The sequence below is a fragment of the Rissa tridactyla genome, chromosome 17 (genome assembly GCF_028500815.1).
Source record: "Rissa tridactyla isolate bRisTri1 chromosome 17, bRisTri1.patW.cur.20221130, whole genome shotgun sequence".
NCBI classification, from domain to species: Eukaryota; Metazoa; Chordata; class Aves; order Charadriiformes; family Laridae; genus Rissa; species Rissa tridactyla.
This window is the reverse complement of record NC_071482.1, coordinates 7,325,185-7,342,413: the sequence shown is the minus strand read 5'-3', so window position 1 is coordinate 7,342,413 and position 17,229 is coordinate 7,325,185.

The following is a 17,229-nucleotide window of genomic DNA, read 5'->3' as shown; positions in this document are numbered from 1 at the left end:
GGACTGACGGCAGCAGCTCGGTATTGTCACCAGAACCTGCTGCCCTGGAACCGCCTCTCCAGCCCACGAGATGCTTTCCCTGCACCTCTGGGTGCTGAGAATGAAAAGCAATGATTTTTTTCTGACCCCCCCAAAGCCCGTTTTTTCCCAAGCAATCTGGCTCAGAGCTGCCTGTGACCCCCAAAGAGGTTTGGGAGACTCTGACTTGGAGTCAAGACTCAGCAGAAAGCACCAGCTCGGCCTCATTTAAAAACCAACAACAAGCTTGGGGATTTTGATGTAAAACATTTTTGAATAATCCTATTAGCCAGGAGAGGAAACAGGACTCCTTAAATGACAGATTTATAGTTTTTTTCCCCTCCTTAACTCCTGGTCTGCAGCAGATTAAACACACCAGATGGGATGGATCCTCTTCACGACGCCTGTCGTGAACACGGTATTTCGTAGGGGTGCATGGGAGGTGGGTTTCTGCCACTCGCTCACCCGGGACCTGGGATGAATACGAGAGTCATTTCCCACGTACCCTCCACTGGGCTGATGCTTTGACCGGTTACCGATAACCTGTGAAAAGAGAAAATGGCTTTTTCCTGTAACCAGAGGGATGCTGAGGTCGTGGGGTTTGGGATGCAGATCCTGGGATCCTCAACTCGGTGTCACTTGGATCGTTATTCCACCGACTGAACAATATTTTGGAGCTGTAGCCATGTGGGAAACGTGCACCAGCGATTATCTTTGGCTGCCTTTTGGTATGAAACCAGTGAAAACCTGTTGGACGTTCCCCACAAAAAGTACCTTTGGGGATGGGAGACGAAGCAGTTTGATGGCATTAAAACCGTTTTGTATTCAGGAGACCAAGGTTTCGTTCCGCGACTCCTGAAAACGAACATTTGAACGGTAGCAAATGCTTTGCCTCGAACGGCTGAAGTTCAGCCCCAGGTCAATGGCTACATTTTCTCTCCGCGAAGTGGTCATTAATTTCAAGCTTACAGTTTATTGCCGGAAAGGACTGAAAGGGGAAAAAAAAAGAAAAAAAAAAAAAAAGGCGGGGGGGGAGTTTGCCATCCGTTGGGCTGGGGCACGTGCTGGTTCCTCGTATGGTTAAGCAGCTTTGCTCCTGGCAAGCCGAAAGTCCCGACGTCCACTTTCTGAGGTCTAGAAAAGCTATTCCAGGTCAGCCTAAAGGATTTTTTTTTTATGACTACCGCCACGTTTATTGCATTTGGACTCTGATGATGGAAGTACCTGGTTTTACGGGTGAAGGGAAACAAACAAAAAAATAGCCCCAATAAAACCGTTTTAAAGCGCTCTTAAATATGCTTAAAATACTTCCCCGCTGCTGCCCACGTGGCGTTTAAGCTCCCAGCAAAGACGCTGGTGTTGCTGGAAAGCTTGTCCGTGGTTTTCAGCGGCGTTTCAAGATCCTGGGAGCACCCAGGGCGTGAAATCCATCTGACTCTCGTTTTCCTGACCTCCACGGTTCCTACCTGGCAAAACCAACTGTTTTTAACACCGCACGACACATCATAGGATATAGACTTGGGCGGGCAGAATACGGGAATTACGCCGCCTGCCAGCCTCCCCGAGGCGACCTCGGAAATGAAGGTGAAAACATCATTTCCAAGCTATTTTGAGCAAGTTCAGGGTGCGGAGACGGAGCCAAAAAGGCACTCGATGCATTGCCTCCCCCCCAATACCTTTTATTTTCCCTAAAAGCTGGGGCCTGTGGACGGCGTGGGAGATGAACACTGGTGCTGTCTTCCTCAGCCCTCTGGGTTTGCTGAACCCTATGAATTTGGCGGTGGCAGCCCAAATGCCTGGATATTACACTAAAACCTTTTCCATTTTCCTTTTCCCGCGCTTCTTGCAAGCAGCCGTGGGTGCGCAGAGCCCCGAGGAGCCACCACCACCCGAAGGCAACAAGTTGGACTTCTGCGGGGGGAAATCTCCCCGAAAAAAGTGAATAAACCCAGGGCGACCTGATGAATGGCCCACAAAACCGGCGGCTCCTCTCTTCCCGGCGCTGCCGGTGGGGTGACGCGTGGCGATGACGCTCCTTTAGCATCAATCACCTCCCCTGTCCCTTCACGTTGCCAACCGCTTTGTACCGCGCCCGGTAGAAAAGGTTTCCGAATTTGGCAGAGCCCTTCGCTGTTATCAGAAAGCGGGTCATAAATTAAAACCTCTCTCTTTTTTTCACCTCTGGAAAAAAAAAATCTGGATAATAAGAATCTAACTCAAACCATCAGTCCCTCCGACACCTCCAAGGGAGAGAAGCCAAGGAGCGGCGGTGTCTTATAACACGGGATGCGATGCTGTGTCCGTGAGCTTTTCCAACGGACCCAAACTCCTCTTGATTCCCCTCAATCCCTGATCATCACTCGCCATTCAGGAATCTGCTCCGGTGAAGCTAAAAGCAGGGGGGGGGAAGCCATAAAAACAAGCCACGGGCTGGAATATTTGTTGTTTCTATTATGGAGCTGCAAAAGATGCAGTGTCAGAAGATCCGACAAACTGCAGGTTGTTACCTGGATGTATTGATTGAAAGTACCTGTCGGTCTTGATTTTTAAAAGTGTGGTTGATTGCTGGCAGGTTTATAGGATTATGGGTTTAATTGGATGCCTGTGTTTTACTGGATATAAGTGAAATTTATGGCTGTGCTACCTGCGGTGAGAAAAGCATCCCTCTGTCATCCTCCCCTCCGCCGGCGAGCAGAGGGAAGAGGCAACTGGTGGGTGGCAGGAAGGGCTCGGGGCAGGAAAATAAAGAGAAAATCCATCTTCAAATGGCTACCAGGGAGTTAGAAAGGATAATATTAAGGTTGCGGAGCCGGGCAGTCCAAAATTAAGAGTTGTAGGAACGGAGACTACCTGTGAGTGAAAGACAAGGCGGTTGTTAATTGCCTGATTGCATATTATTTTCGGAAGGGCTGATCTGCATACGCCGAATTTGCATAATGCAAATGCTGCGGTTGGTTTTGTGGGAATTGTGACGGGGGATGTTGGGGCTGGATGCGGTTGAGCTGTGTCTTTCCAGGGGGACCCTCCGAGGGTCTTCTCCCCTGCTCGGCTGGGTGGTAACGAAGCCAATTAGTGCCAGGAACTGATTAAACCAGAGAAAGCAGAGAACAAAACAGGAGAGCGATGGAAAGGGTTGGTAACAAATCTCATTGTCCTTGCAGGGCATCTCCTTGCCTTCAAATTCAGCCTCACTCCATCAACTTCTCTGTGCTTTCCTGGCTCGCAACAAATTCTGCAAGGTCTCCTCGGGGATCCCGGGAAAAATTTGCCTTTCCCTCCCCGCTGGGCCGTGTCAGCTCTTGGCAGTGGTTTCTGCCATGCCGCAGCTTTTCTCCCCCCAAACCATTCCAGCTCCATCCCTTGCGGGGCACCTGAGTTGAGATTTTTCCAAAATCGGTGGTTGGAGCCCCCGTTTAGGGCTTTCTCTCCATCACCGTGCCACCGGGCAGCCCGATCCCAGCCTTGAGCTAAAATGAGGGTGTTTCCATCGCAGGTGTTTCCATCGCAATTCCATGCTTGTTCCCGGGACCAAAGCAGACTCACCGAGCCGACAAGCATCATTTTCCCAGCTCTTAGCGACCAGACAAATCTTCAAAGAGCCACCGAGCGAGACATATCCCCCTCCCTGTTCACAGCCCGGCCCCCCCTTTGGCGCAGCTCTGACATCCACCACCTTTCATCCCACATGAAGAACATCTCTCTTCCCAAAACGCTCCGGGGGGTCCTCTTTTATTCCACTCCCCCTCACCTGTTTCATCTCTTTTTATAATGCTTAATTTCTTATTGCCTTCCCCCTCCCCGCCGCCCCTCGCCTTGCCTAGGTCCCCCTGTGCCGCCGAGTCCTTCCCCGAAAAGACTTTGCCGACCTCCGAGCCCCGAGCGGGGTTGCTCTCCTTGCGGGCTTCTTGCTCTTTCCCAGGTGCTATTTTTCTTGCTCACTTTTTGATGGAAAGTCTTTTCCTGATGGATAGCGCTAAGTCAATCCTTCCCCTGATTCCTGCTGTCTTCAGCAGGGGAGAAGAAAAAAAAAAACAAACCCAACCTTTTCCTTTCGCTCTCCCTCTTCCATCACCTGAGTTTCCCAATCACTCATGTCAGGATTTCTCCCTTCACCAAGATCTGTAAAGAGCGTAGCCAATAAAGACAAACCCATCCCCCCTGAGCAGATGCAAACTGCGCATTTTTTTCATCGCTTGGTTGTTTTGGTTTTTTTGTCTGAAAAAGTCACCAGAACCAAGAAAGAGGTTTTCCTGTCCATCCCCATCCTCCTGCATCATCTACATGTTGGGTATCCCCATCCCCTGCCCTCCGGTGTCAGCACGGAGGCTCAATCCTTACTCCGAAAGATGCAGTTTGGTGGTTGTAAAACCCCAAAAGGACCTTAAGAGGGTGGTGACAAAATTGCGGGACCATCCCGGGCATCCTCTCTTGCCTTGGGCACTTCCATCCCAGCGTGGCCTCAAAGGGCTGCAGCACCCGTTGCGTGCACGGAAGGCGGAGAGGAGCTTTACATCGCTTTCTGATGGACTTCAGGATGAAGCAAGGAGTAAACGATGGAGAAAACATCTTTTCAAGGGTGGAAACAGTACTTAGGGCCGGCAGGACAGCTGTAATTAAGCTCAGTTTTTCTCTGAGATCCCTTTTTGCTGGCAAAGGAGGTATAGGGACTAGTGGCAAGGCAGGATCTCGTGGGTGTCGTGGCTCTTTGCCCACTTTTGAAGCCACCATCATCAACAGAGAGCGTCAACAACTACGTATTTATTTGTATTTTAAACATTTCTCCCCCTTTCCCTGGGGATTTCCTTGTCTTTCAAAGAGGGGCTATAAAAAAATTCACTAAATACCCATTGAGAAGAGCCACAAATCAAAGCGCCCTCATTCAGCTGCATTTTATAACCCGTGTGTGTGTATTTTTTTTTTTTTTTTTTTTTTTTTTTTTGGGGGGGTGGGTAAAAATATTTAGCCATAAAATCCGATGGGCGAAAGAGGTTATTTAATCCCAGATGGGCCAAACCACCAGCTGGCAGGAGCTGGCAGAGCTGCGGGGGGAGCTCAGCCCCATCCGCACTGGAGCTGGTTTGCCGTCGTCGTCGGGAGGAAAGCACGGCAGAGAGACGGAGCAGGGAGACAGCGTGAGAAAGGCTGCAGCTCTCCTCTCGCTGGGTGGGCACCGATGAGTTTAAAATGGCCTCAAATTCGGCAGATTCCTTCAAACAGCTGCTTGCACAGGAGGTAGCTGACTTTTGAGCTCCGCTGTTGGAGCCGATATATTGATTTAGTGACAAATCTGCAGGGAGAGGTGTCGCTTCGGGCCCTGGGAGAGGTAAACCCAACCCAAAATGCATCTCCGTCCAAACTGGATCCAGCTGCTGCCCATCGGCTCGTCCTGGACCGAATCCAGCCCATCCTGGACCAGCAGCGTGCTTTGAAGGCTGCATCGGTGACGTGTTCAGGACGACTGAGGAGCAATTACAGGGGGAGGCGTGTGAATACGCTGGCACATGCACGCATGGGCTCATTAAACAGAACAAAATTCAGAACTGGAGTGCACCAGCTCCCTAATTATTGCATTTTTCAGCCAGGGAGGGCTGGGACTTAGCAGCCGCCGGCGTCCATAAAGCTGCAGTTTCTCAGTGCTTCGTGAGCATCAAAGTCAATATTTAGGTCGCCTTCGGCTTTCGCATCCCGACTGTATTGGTAAACTGGCCTCCTGCCTCTCTGCTATTGATCTCCTCCAAGACACAGCTGAGAAGGGGAGGATGGATCCTGCTAAGAACCGGGTTGATTTGCATTGGGTGAGACCCTGACCTGCATCTTCTGCCCTTCTGCTGTGGCAACCACCACGTTGCCGCATGCACTGGATTTTCTATCCTTGCCTGCTCCGCTCCAAGGAAACGAGGAGGGATGGATGAGCGGCTGCTGCCCTCTTCCTCCTGCAAAATCCGAGTCCCCTCCACCCAGGGCAGCATTTGCAGGATAAAAGGGTTATCAGGGATCCAGAAAGCAGGACAGCAAGGAAGGAATCCGTCGTTTGGGATGGGATTGGATGGGGTGGCATGAGATGTGATAGACTGAGATGAGATGGGATGGATGAGATGGGATGGATGGGATGGGATGGGATGGGATGGGATGGGATGGGATAGATAGCTGCCCCAAGGGATGCTGGAGGGAATCAAGAGGAATTTTCTCACCTCAAATCCTGCAACCCCCCTTTGAGCTCTCGGGGATGCTGTGCAGAAGTACGATTGCTCTCCATGGGTTCCTCCCACCCTTCAAAATGTTTTTCCAGCACCACCTCACCACTAAGCCCTGCTACCCTTGGGCTCCGCCCTGGCACCCCAAAGGACATAAACTGTGGGCAAAACCTACCACGTGCTCAAATCCTACGGAGGCGTAACATCAGCATGTGCAAAATGAAGTGGAGAAACGGCTGCAGTTTACTCCTTCTTAAAGTTCAAGAGACAGTAGGTGACACCCAAAGGGTGATCTACGCATCTTTGAATTTATCAGCTGGCAAGGAGGATGTCCTGGAGATTATAAATACATATTTATGTTTGTGATATAAACTCAATGTGTAGCAGCAATTAGGATCAAGAGGAGGCTGGCAGGATATTTTAAAGCAGGTCGAGGGAACCGTATACACACACGGGTTCTCATATGTATTTATGTGTGTACATTCCCGCTGATCTCCCCGAGATATAACAAATTGATCCCTGCGGTTTAAGAAATGCGATACCCAAATTGCAAACACAAATTTAAGGCTTTTCAATCTCCCGTACCTGTCCTCAGCTCAGGGAGGTGGAGGGAGTCTCGCTGACTCCATAAAGTCACAGGAGCTGATGTGCCGCGTCGGAGCCCGGCTCCGAGCAGCCTCATCCGTCTCGTTGGCAGCAATGAGCCTGCAGGACCTCAGATTTATCCTCATTTTTTGGCAGGCTCCGAACCTGTCTGCATCAGGCCATGGGCAATCCCACCTCAGGACGATGGGGACCGCGCTCCTCTGGGTGTCCTGGAGCAGGTTGTTCCAAAGATGAACAGCGAAAGAATCAACCCTCCCTGAATTTGCCTAGCTGACCAATATCGTAACGTTAAAACTTTCCGTCCCTGTCTTAATGCAGCTTAATGACTTGTTTCCCCTCTTAATTGCTGCTTGGCTAACAGCAGATCCTTCCATCAGGTTATCCAGCAGGATGCCTGGGTGTTTTCCTGCCAGGCTACAATTAATTCAGAAACCACTGCAGTGCATGAATAGTTTAAGCGGTCTTCCCACATCGCGTTACCTTGCTCTTCTCTTTGCTGAATAACATCTCCCAGCTCATTGCTCAGGGACTGAGCAAAGGAACCAAACCTCCCGGGCTGGTTCCTTTGGTTTTGTCTCAAGCCCCTTTTCATTTGAATTACGTAAATATTTGGATTGGGTCAGAAAAGCCAGTTATCCCAAAGCTTCTTGTCTTTCTTACATGAAAAATGTTGAGCAACCATCATTTCCTGGCTTATTCTAGGTTTATTGCGAGAAATATGGGTACTGGTTGGTGGGTTCCAAATTCAGGTGACCCTACAGGATCTGACACCCAGGTGGTGACCCCAAAGGGAATCCAGCTTTGTAAGAGCGGTGATGTTGCCTGAAGAGGTGGGGAGCTTTGGGCACTGCTATTGCAGCTGGACAGCTTCATTCCGAGTAACTGGAGTCCGGGATCCTCCTTAGAGGTCAAACCCCCCCCAGCCTCAGTTCCCCCTGTGCCTAATGTCAAGTTTTCCAGGCTGCTCAAGTCAAGGGGTTTCTTTAGAAATGAGAGAGAGAGTGTTGCTAAATTGTGGCGATGCTGCTATCCTTGATTTGCTGCTCTGTGTGACACTCCAAGCCTTGTTTCTGATGCCTATGCAGCTCCGATAACTGCCTGTTGAAATTAAATACACAGCACTCGGGCATCTCTCAGTCAGCGTATCCATCGAATCATAGAATTGTCGAGGTTGGAAGGGACCTTTTAGATCATCGAGTCCAACCATCAGCTGAACACTGCCAAAACCACCACTAAACCATGTCCCTCAGCACCACGTCTTTCAAATACCTCCAGGGATGGCGGTTCCACCACTTCCCTGGGCAGCCTGTTCCAATGTTTGATAACCCTTTCCGTCTTCAAGCCTCCTAGAGAGGAGGCACATGGACCCACAGCTGGGATTTGGGGGGCGCAGCTCCCACTCATGGGTCAGATCCCTGCTCAGCATCTCGTGGGGAATGGTGGCGACCAAGACATGGGTCTGGAAAATCAAGTAAACCCAAGGGCTTCAACAGAACCCTCAAATCCCGGCCAACATGAAGCGGTAGCACCATCAGTGCTGCATCAAAGCCTCTTCACCCTTGCTGTGACTTGGTTAAGCAAAGCAGAAAGGAGCAAACCATTGGAAAATCTCAGCTGCATCCACCTGACGTCCAGCCTGGGCTCTCCCACCCCCATTTCCACCCTGCTCAGCTCTCTCTGTCCCCAATCCCAGAGGCACGGAGTGATCAGTGTGAGCTGAGGCACTTTCGTATGTGCTCCCAAGCATTTTAAGTGACAATTTGCCAGTGGACCAGGAGTGGGACCTGACTCACTCACGCTGTTAAAACAACTCTCTCAAAGCGCCGAGTTGCGCACACAAAGGCAATCCGCAGCAGGCATCGTGGGAGCTGTCTGCCAGAGCGTCTGGAAGCTCTTACTAATCAAAGCAACATTGATTACACAGAGTTTTGCAAAGGTTTCTTTGCAGGGATGATGCAGGGAGGCTTTCAAAGGGGCAGGCTGTCAGTCAGCTTATGGGGGTTGTTATATTGAGGCCAGAGATCCTGCAATATTTTCTTAGATTAGAGATTAACGCGCTTCTAATTAATTTTGATGCTGTGTAATATGATAAAGTTGTGTCTTTTTTGTGATGCAGGGCTAGCTCGTAATCCAATCTTTAATTATTATCTCTTGCCTTTAAAATAAAAAAAAAAAAAAGAAAAAGGCTATTACGTTATAATGCCGGTTGGGCAGCGGCCGTCGGGAAGCCGAGGGCTTTATACATTGATGGAGGCAGTAAATTTAAAGTCTTTCTTCTCATTTAATGAGCTGGATTGTCTGAAGTATCTGACTGGCAAGAGGTTTGAAACTATAAAACCTCATTGAGGCTGATCATATCTTTCCGATCCTGATACCCGGGGAGAGGACACCAGCAGGATGGGGATGAGGATGGGGAGAGGTGGTGGCCATGCCCTCGTTGAGCTCTGCCAGTAAAGCACCACGGATGGAAAGCCAGGGCTGAGAAAGAGCCACGAAAAATAATTCAAGGGCTGGCAAAAAAATGCTTTAAAGTGCTCCATCTGCTTAATTTATTAAAAAGGAGACAGTGAGGTGACTTGATTACCATGTCTAAGTAGCTTCACAGGGAGAAAATACCAGATACTAAAGGGCTCTTTAAGCCCTCAGGGAAAGGCAGAATGGGAACAAATAGTTTGAAGGCAGAGACAGGCCAAAGTTAAGTGAGAAACAGCATTTTTTTTCCCCAAAACGTTGAGGATACGAAACCATTGGGATAGACCATAGGGGATCAGGGGTGTCTGAGGCTCTTGGCATCTTTGGAGCAAGAAGGGGTGTCTCCTGAGAGGACACATGCGGGTGCCCAACCCGTGATTCACTTGAGCATAGGAAGTTCCACCTAAACATGAGGAGGAACTTCTTTACCCTGCGGGTGGCAGAGCCCTGGCACAGGCTGCCCAGAGAGGTGGTGGAGTCTCCGTCTCTGGAGACATTCCAACCCCGCCTGGAGGCGTTCCTGTGCCACCTGCTCTGGGTGACCCTGCTCTGGCAGGGGGTTCGACGAGATGGTCTCCAGAGGTCCCTTCCCACCCCGGCCAGTGTGCGATTCTGTGATGCCGGGAGCTGCAGCTTGTCAGGTCCCCCTGGGATTTGGCGTGCAAGAGCTCACCTTTGGAAAATCATCCTGAGGTCCCCTGCCCTGGTTTCAGCTGGGATGGAGTTGATTTTCTTCCTAGTGATTGCTGTGTTTCAGATTTGGTATGAAAGCAATGCCAGTAACGCATAGTGTGTTAGTTGTTGCTAGGCGATGTTTATACCACTCAAGGACCTTTTTTTCAGCTTCCCATAGATGCTGAGGAGGAGCACAGAGGAATGATGGAACGGCTAATAAAATATTCCATGCCACAGACGGCATGCTCAGTGTGTAAATGGGGGTTGGCCGGGGGGGGTGGGAATCCACCATCTCTGCTCGGGCCGAGCTGGGCAACCAAACTCACCAGGCGGCGAGAGTGACTCGTGTCTTGTATATTCTTTTACCATAATTATTGTTGTTATTGTTGTTTTCCTTTTCCTTCATTGTTCTATTAAACTGTCTTTGTCTCAACCCACGAGGAGTTTTTTCCCCCCTTTTCTCCTCCTTTTCTCCCTCTTCTCCCTACCCTACTGGTGGGGAAGGTGGGGGTGAGCGAGCAGCTGCACGGTCCCCGTTGCTGGGCTGGGGTTAAACCACGACAACCCCGAAAGCATCCCTCAGATAGTCTCCAAAATGATGCAAATGGCTTTTTTCCCCGTTCTGGCGATCTTGGCGGCTGGGGGATATTTGTCTTCATTTACTACTAAAGGCATCAGCAATCCTTTCACTTTGTTTTCTCCCTGCAAACAAACAAACAAACCAACCGAAAAAAACCAAAAAAAAAGCGTTTCCTCCTCGGGAAACTTTTTAACAGTCATGAGCCGTCCAAGAGCCGCTTCAGCTGGTGGCTGAACAGTCTATCGCTCTCTTTCAACGCTCAGTCTTCTGGGTATGCATTTGTTTGCTTTTGTTTTGCTCTCAAATAAAGTTGTAGCTTTGTTCTTGCCTTTCCGAATGCCCTTAGTATTCTCGGTGAAAAGCCTGGAAATAATGCCGCCAGCTTCTGCGAGCCTGATGGGAGCGGACACTGATCAGACACGCGATTCCCCAGCATTTTTATTTACCAACAACAGGCTCTTATCTCCGTCTATGCCCAGCTCTGGAAAAAACTCCCCTTCACCCTGCCGTTCCCCCTCCTCCTCCCCGAGTCAGAGCGGTGATTTGTGCAACCAGCTCCGCCGTAATCTCTCGCCTTGATCAGAGCTTCATCCCAGTTAGCTCCCACCCGGCTGAATTTTTGACTTGATAAATTGGATGGGGATTTCTGCGGGATCTCAGGGCCTCCTAGGCTGCTCGTTGCTTGGCTGAACTTTGTCAAACACGAGCCGCCGCGTGATCGGCAAGGGAGATTTGGATGTGGCGAGTCAGAGGGAGCCGGAAAGGCGTAACGCGGCTCTGGTCCTGGGTTTTGTGCGGGGGCGGTGGGATGGGGAGGCATCAGGACTCCTTAAACGGAGAGAAAGAAAAAAAAAAAAAAAAAGACTTCTCTGACCTTCACTTCTTCACTTAGGAGCTGCTTTTGGAAACCCAACGCCGGGTTTGATGGACCGTGGGGCTGATCTGATAGTGTTGCTGGGATGCTCTTACGCTGCTGAGTTATGGATGTGCTGCTAATGGTGCGGCCTCGCCTCCCTGTAAAAGGGCTCCATCTAAATTCTAATCTTGATCTCTTCCATATCGCCCACATGTACTTACGCGCATCTGTTATATCTAAATATTTATTTGTAACATACCAGCAAAGGTCCTTTACCTCTCTATTTACTCTGCTTTGAAGTATTGATCTATAATTACCCATGAGTACCTTGCCTGTAAACATTTCCCTGCGTATGTACTTATAAATACCACTTTACCTCTAAATATCACCCGGCATTTTCACCTGTAAATATATTACGTGCCGGGAAAGGGCCACGGCAAACTTCTTAAATCAGAGAAATGAGGAACATTTTGTGCAAGGCCACGAAGCTCTGGTCCAAGCTGGAGCTGCCCGGCGAGAGAATTTTAGACCCATTTTGTGGTTTCCATCCGTCCCCTTAAGAGGCAGAAGCCGCTGCTAATTTTTTCCCGTGGTTGACCTTAAGCTCCACTTCTGTCATTTAGCGTGCCGTCAGGCATAATTAGGAAGTCCAGCAATACTCAAGACCCACTGGTAATGGTATTAATATACAGCAGCTTTTATCCTGCAAAACGTCACGGGCTTTAGAAAACAGACGCGCGCGCGCGCGCGTGTGTGTGTGTGTGTGTATTAAAGTCGGACGCGGCTGAGGTGCCGTCCCTGAAACGCAGCTTCCTGACGGCCGGACAAAGCATCCCGCACATGCTATGGAAAGAAATTGCCGGCTGAGAGCCCCAGAGAAAGCCTCAAAAGGTGCCCCGCGCTGTGGGGTATCCTTAATAATGACCCGGAGGGGGTACAGAAGAGATAACTCCAATTTTCACCCAAAGAGGTGCAGCACCGTGAGAATATTTATTACTAAAAAACCCCACTTTTTATCACGAGGTGAAAATCGGGCAGCCCTTTCCCAAGAGGTGGCCAGTGCCGATGCTGTGAGGAAGACACGAGATGCTGGATGAGATGAACGACCTTGAGGACGGACGCTGGTGTCGGAAGGTGCTGAGTGAGACCAGCCGCACCTTATTTGCCCAGCATTTGAGGCGGTTTGGATGTGCAATTCAGATTTGGCCCTTTGGAAAGATTTTTAGCTCCGGAAATGAAAAATATTTGGGAAAGGCGGGGTCTTGTCTTCCTTCCTGGAGGCTTGATATTTTCAGGTCTGCCCAAGTCCACGGGGAGATTTGCCTTAAGAGCAGCTCTTGGAGGATGAAGAAACCTTCATCAGGTTCCTGATGCTCCCCCTCAGGAGTGAATCTGGCCTCTCTTTTAAGGCAATTCAAGCAAAAAGCCTGACTGGGATCTGCCTGGAAATCCGAAGAGCTGGATTTCAGGTGGGCACCAGGCTGACATGGGACTGCCCAGCTACGATTCACGGCCTGGGAGCCCACAGCCAATATATTCTGGAAAAAGCCTTTTCTTTAGCCAAACTGAGGTGTTCTGTTCGGAAAAAGCATGGAGCCGTACCCCGTACAAGCAGCTCTTCTCCAGAAAAATGAGACGCGTCCCTCCTGCAATGCCGGTACCTAAAATGGACGCTCTTACCTCACCCCTTGGATTGCTCCATGCTTTGGTGCTCCGATTTCTGAACTGAAAAAAGAAAAGGAAAAAAAAAAAAAAAGAAGGGGAAAAAAAAAAAAAAAGGCAAAAGTGTGGGTTTCCATGGAGACAACTGTTCTGTTCTAAAATCCGAGGGCAGGCAGGCTCTGTATTTTGTGTTTTGATGCAAGATGCTTGGGTTTAACTTTAGGGGAAGGGTTGGCTGAGGCTGGCGGCTTGGAGCAGAGCTGTTTGGAGGGGAGATTATTTTTGGTGTGGGGGATGGATTTTGCCCAATTCTAGGGGTTTCAGTCGAAAAAGGGGGAAGGAAAACCTCCTCAGTCCTCTACAAAGAGATTTTCCAATGGGGAAAAAAAAATTTACATAGGGATGATGAAGTCATCTGGGGCATAACCAGCTTCTCAACATGTCTATAAAGGAAGATGCAGCTTACATCTAATATGTCCCTTTGCCAACGGGGAGAAGACAAGTGTCCTCTGCTGGTCATAAAGCACTTGGGAAGTTAGAGGTGACTTGACGCAGCCAGGGGCACTGCGGTGAAGGCAGTGGTGAAGAGAAGGGACCCTGAGCCACAGTATGCTTTTTGCTTTCCACACATCTGCTCTTTAGGAAGAGATTTCACAAGCCTCGGTAATGATGTGGTGGGTTCTTCACAGTGGCTCACAAGCTCTTGATGCATTGGGGCTTAATTGATTAGCTTTTCATGGTCTTGATTGCAGCAGCTTTAAGGGATCGCAGGGAGTGAGGAGCAGGAGGTGACAGGAAACGTTAGCACTTCATTTGGAGAGCCGGGCTAATGATTTGTGTGAGGGCAAAAAAATTAGAATTAATTTTCGGGGAAGAATTCCTGCTTTGACAAAAGTGAGATATCAGATCTGCTAATGACATGTCAAACCAGGTGGCGAGGAGCTGCTGCCCGAGGCTTAACCCCTTGCAGGATTTAAAGCAGTGTGATGTTGAGACACGATGCCAACCCTTGAAGCTCCTTCCAAAAACATCTCCTCGGGGCTTTCTAAGGCCCAAGGTTCAGGAAGGGTGGGCAGGTTGCCACCAAAAAATAAACGGAGGAGTGAAATGCCAGCAGAGCCATGGACCGCTTAATTAATCGCATTTTCTTTTAAGATGATCTTATATTGGATAGGGAGGCAGTGAAGAGAGAAGGTGGAGGGAGCATTTGACAGGAGAGCTGGGTGGAGAAAGTCTTTCTTGGTTCATCAAGAGATAGACAAGGACAGCAAGAGGGCTCCGTGCGCAGCTTCTGTACATCTCCGGTATGGGTTAACCCACCGCGACAGCCAGGTGTATAAATGTATACCCCCTAACACGCCGAGCCCCAGGGTATGGGGCTGTCACTTTTTCCCCAGTACATCTGCTGCTTTTTGTTGGAAATCCAGGTGTCCTCAAAGCCGTCCCTGACGCAGAGAGAAGGGGGCCCCCGCCAACAGCACTTTTAACCCCCCTTTTATCTGGGGATCCCTCCCCTCTGTGGGGAAAAGTCCTACCAGGAAGATTTATCTGGGGATCCCTTCCCTCCCCTCCGTGGGGAAAAGTCCTACCAGGAAGATTTACTCGTGGCACCGATCCTGAGCGCGGGCCGGGGAAAGGCAGCTCTTCTAAACTACCCCTACGGTGGGAATGTGAATGCTTTGTTTCAATAACATTTAACAGCGATTGCCTCGGCAACCTCTAGCCTGCTGGGATTAAATATTAATATTCTTCTAGTCTGTGCTCTCGACGGTTTTTTCGCTGGTTTCTGAATGAAGGTGTCCCAGACTTGACCGTCCATGGGGATGGAGTATAGAGGGAAGAAACGCTGGGTTCCGCGACCCCAAATAAAGCTCTGAGCTTTGCTCCGAGCCTTGTAGAAAAAAAACCCCAACCGAACCAACCCACAACAAACGAGCCAGGCTCCAAAGTTGCTGAACTCAGGGGAATTTAACAACACTCAGCCACCAGCAAAGCGATTAAACGCCGGGTCCTGATTCCGTAAGTGCCTCGTTGATGGTTTCGCCGAGCGCCTCGCGGCACAATATAACTAATCTGCTAACGGGCCGAGCGCGTTATCACACGTCCGCCTGGTAGAAAAAGGGACGCTGAAATGAACTGCTGTGATTTTTTAGCGGCGTCGGAGGCGGGGAGGGAAGAGGGTGGCAGGTTGGCGGCTGGTTTGCAGGTATTGGGGGGCTGGTTGCCTTTTGGGTACCTGATGGGGGGAGAGGGGATGCAGGGCTGGAGGGAGGATGCTCCAGGGAAGGAGGAGGAGAAGGAGGAGGAGGAAGGTAGAGGGAGGGGTGAGTCTGGCTTCTCCTTTTCTACTGGGTGATTTCAACTTCAGGTTTTGGCTTCTGGACCAAAACAAGCCCCATTTCCCCTAAAATTTCATATATAAGATGTGCAGAAAAGAAATTCCACTAAACAAGTGCTTTCTGCTCTGGACAGTGCAATGTTCCTGTTGCTCAGCATCACTCTCTCTTTGGTGAGATTTTGTTTTCTTGAGAAAACTCCAGATTTGTTGTGTTTGGGGGGTGCCTCAGGGTTTCGCTTGCTCCTCTCGGTCCCTGGCCTCGACCAACGCCAGGAAACACTCTCCTGAAACGGAGAGCCCAGGATGGTCCGCAGCCGGCAGCGACATCCCTTGCTCCCACTGCGCCAGCGCCTCCTTCCCTCCCGTCCCCTCTCTCTGCCTCCGCAGCAGATGATTTGCTCGACCTTTAGATGGGAGATCTTCAAAAATCAACCAGGCTGATCGGGAATTTAATGCTGATTGAGGAGGTAAATGTAGCTCTCCCGGTTGCGTCCCGGCAGGCTGGGGGCAGTTCAACGCTCCCAACGGCGATAGCTTTCAAATGAACTTCACAGCCGCGGCCCTGTTTAATCCAAGGGGATCGTTTATTTTAGTTTTCAGGGACTAAAGTGTGTGAATGCCAGTGTCTCGCTGCTGCAGTGGCTGAAAACCTGAGCTACTCGCCCGCTGTGCACTTGGCTAAGGTGCTTCATCCCGGAGGAGGCTGCATCCAAGGGATGGCAGAAGCATCTCTGGGCTGCTCCGGGTACCATACCCCGCTTTTCCCACCTTCCAGCATCCTTACAACTCTGCTTTATGAACATCAGGCAAATCTAATAGTGGGGTGAGAGCGAGACCTGTGATTCCTTGGGGGAAACCAGGGCCTGCAAGCGAATTTTCTCATGGAAAGCCGTGGCTGAATCGCTAGGAGGCAGCCAATCCTTTTAAAACAGGCTCGGGGCAGTTTGCGAAACAAGGAGAGTGCTGAAAAGTCGCCAGAGTGTGGTGTCTTTGGCATAAAAAGCTCTGCTCTTCCTAGCCCGGCTTTGCAGGAGGTGGCCAGTCCTTGTAGGTCTGGGATCTCCCCCGGAAAACACCCGCGTTCACACCCAGTTGGCAACAACCATGTTGTTCTAGCTCCAAAAAATAAAATTTAAAAAAAAAAAAATTTTGGGGAAAAAAAAAAAAAATAGGACAACAAAACATATCCAACCCCAAACAAACATGTCAATTAGTGTAATCAGCTCTAATGAGGAAAGGGAAGCCAAATTCAACGCTTTGCGCTGCTGTTTGGGTTGGCTCGTGGCAGGCAATGCCCTGCTCCTCTGCCCCACGCCGGGTGGGGGGCAGCCGGGGCGCCACGGCAGCACGTGGCCACACCGCCTCCGATGGGTTTGGGGTCAGCGCCGGCGTCTGTTTTCCTTCTGCACCTCTACCCCGTTCATGGGAAGGCGACGGAGGGCAAGTCCCCGACTCGCGGTGTTCAATCCGAAACAAAAGGCGATGATTTATAATTTGCTGTTATTGTGCTGCTGCGCAGCGCTCTGGCGTTGCGAGCCAGCCCTGGCAGGCGGGCCTTTGGACCAGGAGAAAGGATTGCTTTTCTTTCCATTTGCCCAATAAATAATAATAATAATAATAATAATTGCCATAATGGCAATAATAAAAGCCATCCATCTCCCCCGCTCCCCTCCCATGCGCATCGTGGCGAGCCCAACTTTCGGCATGGGTTTATTTATCGGGTGGATTCGGGCTGGTTGACTTTAACGCAAGCTGTCGCCAAACAAATATCCCCGCGGCACACCGGGTATTAAAACCATCTTTCACGGATTCAAATCTTGCGAGAGGG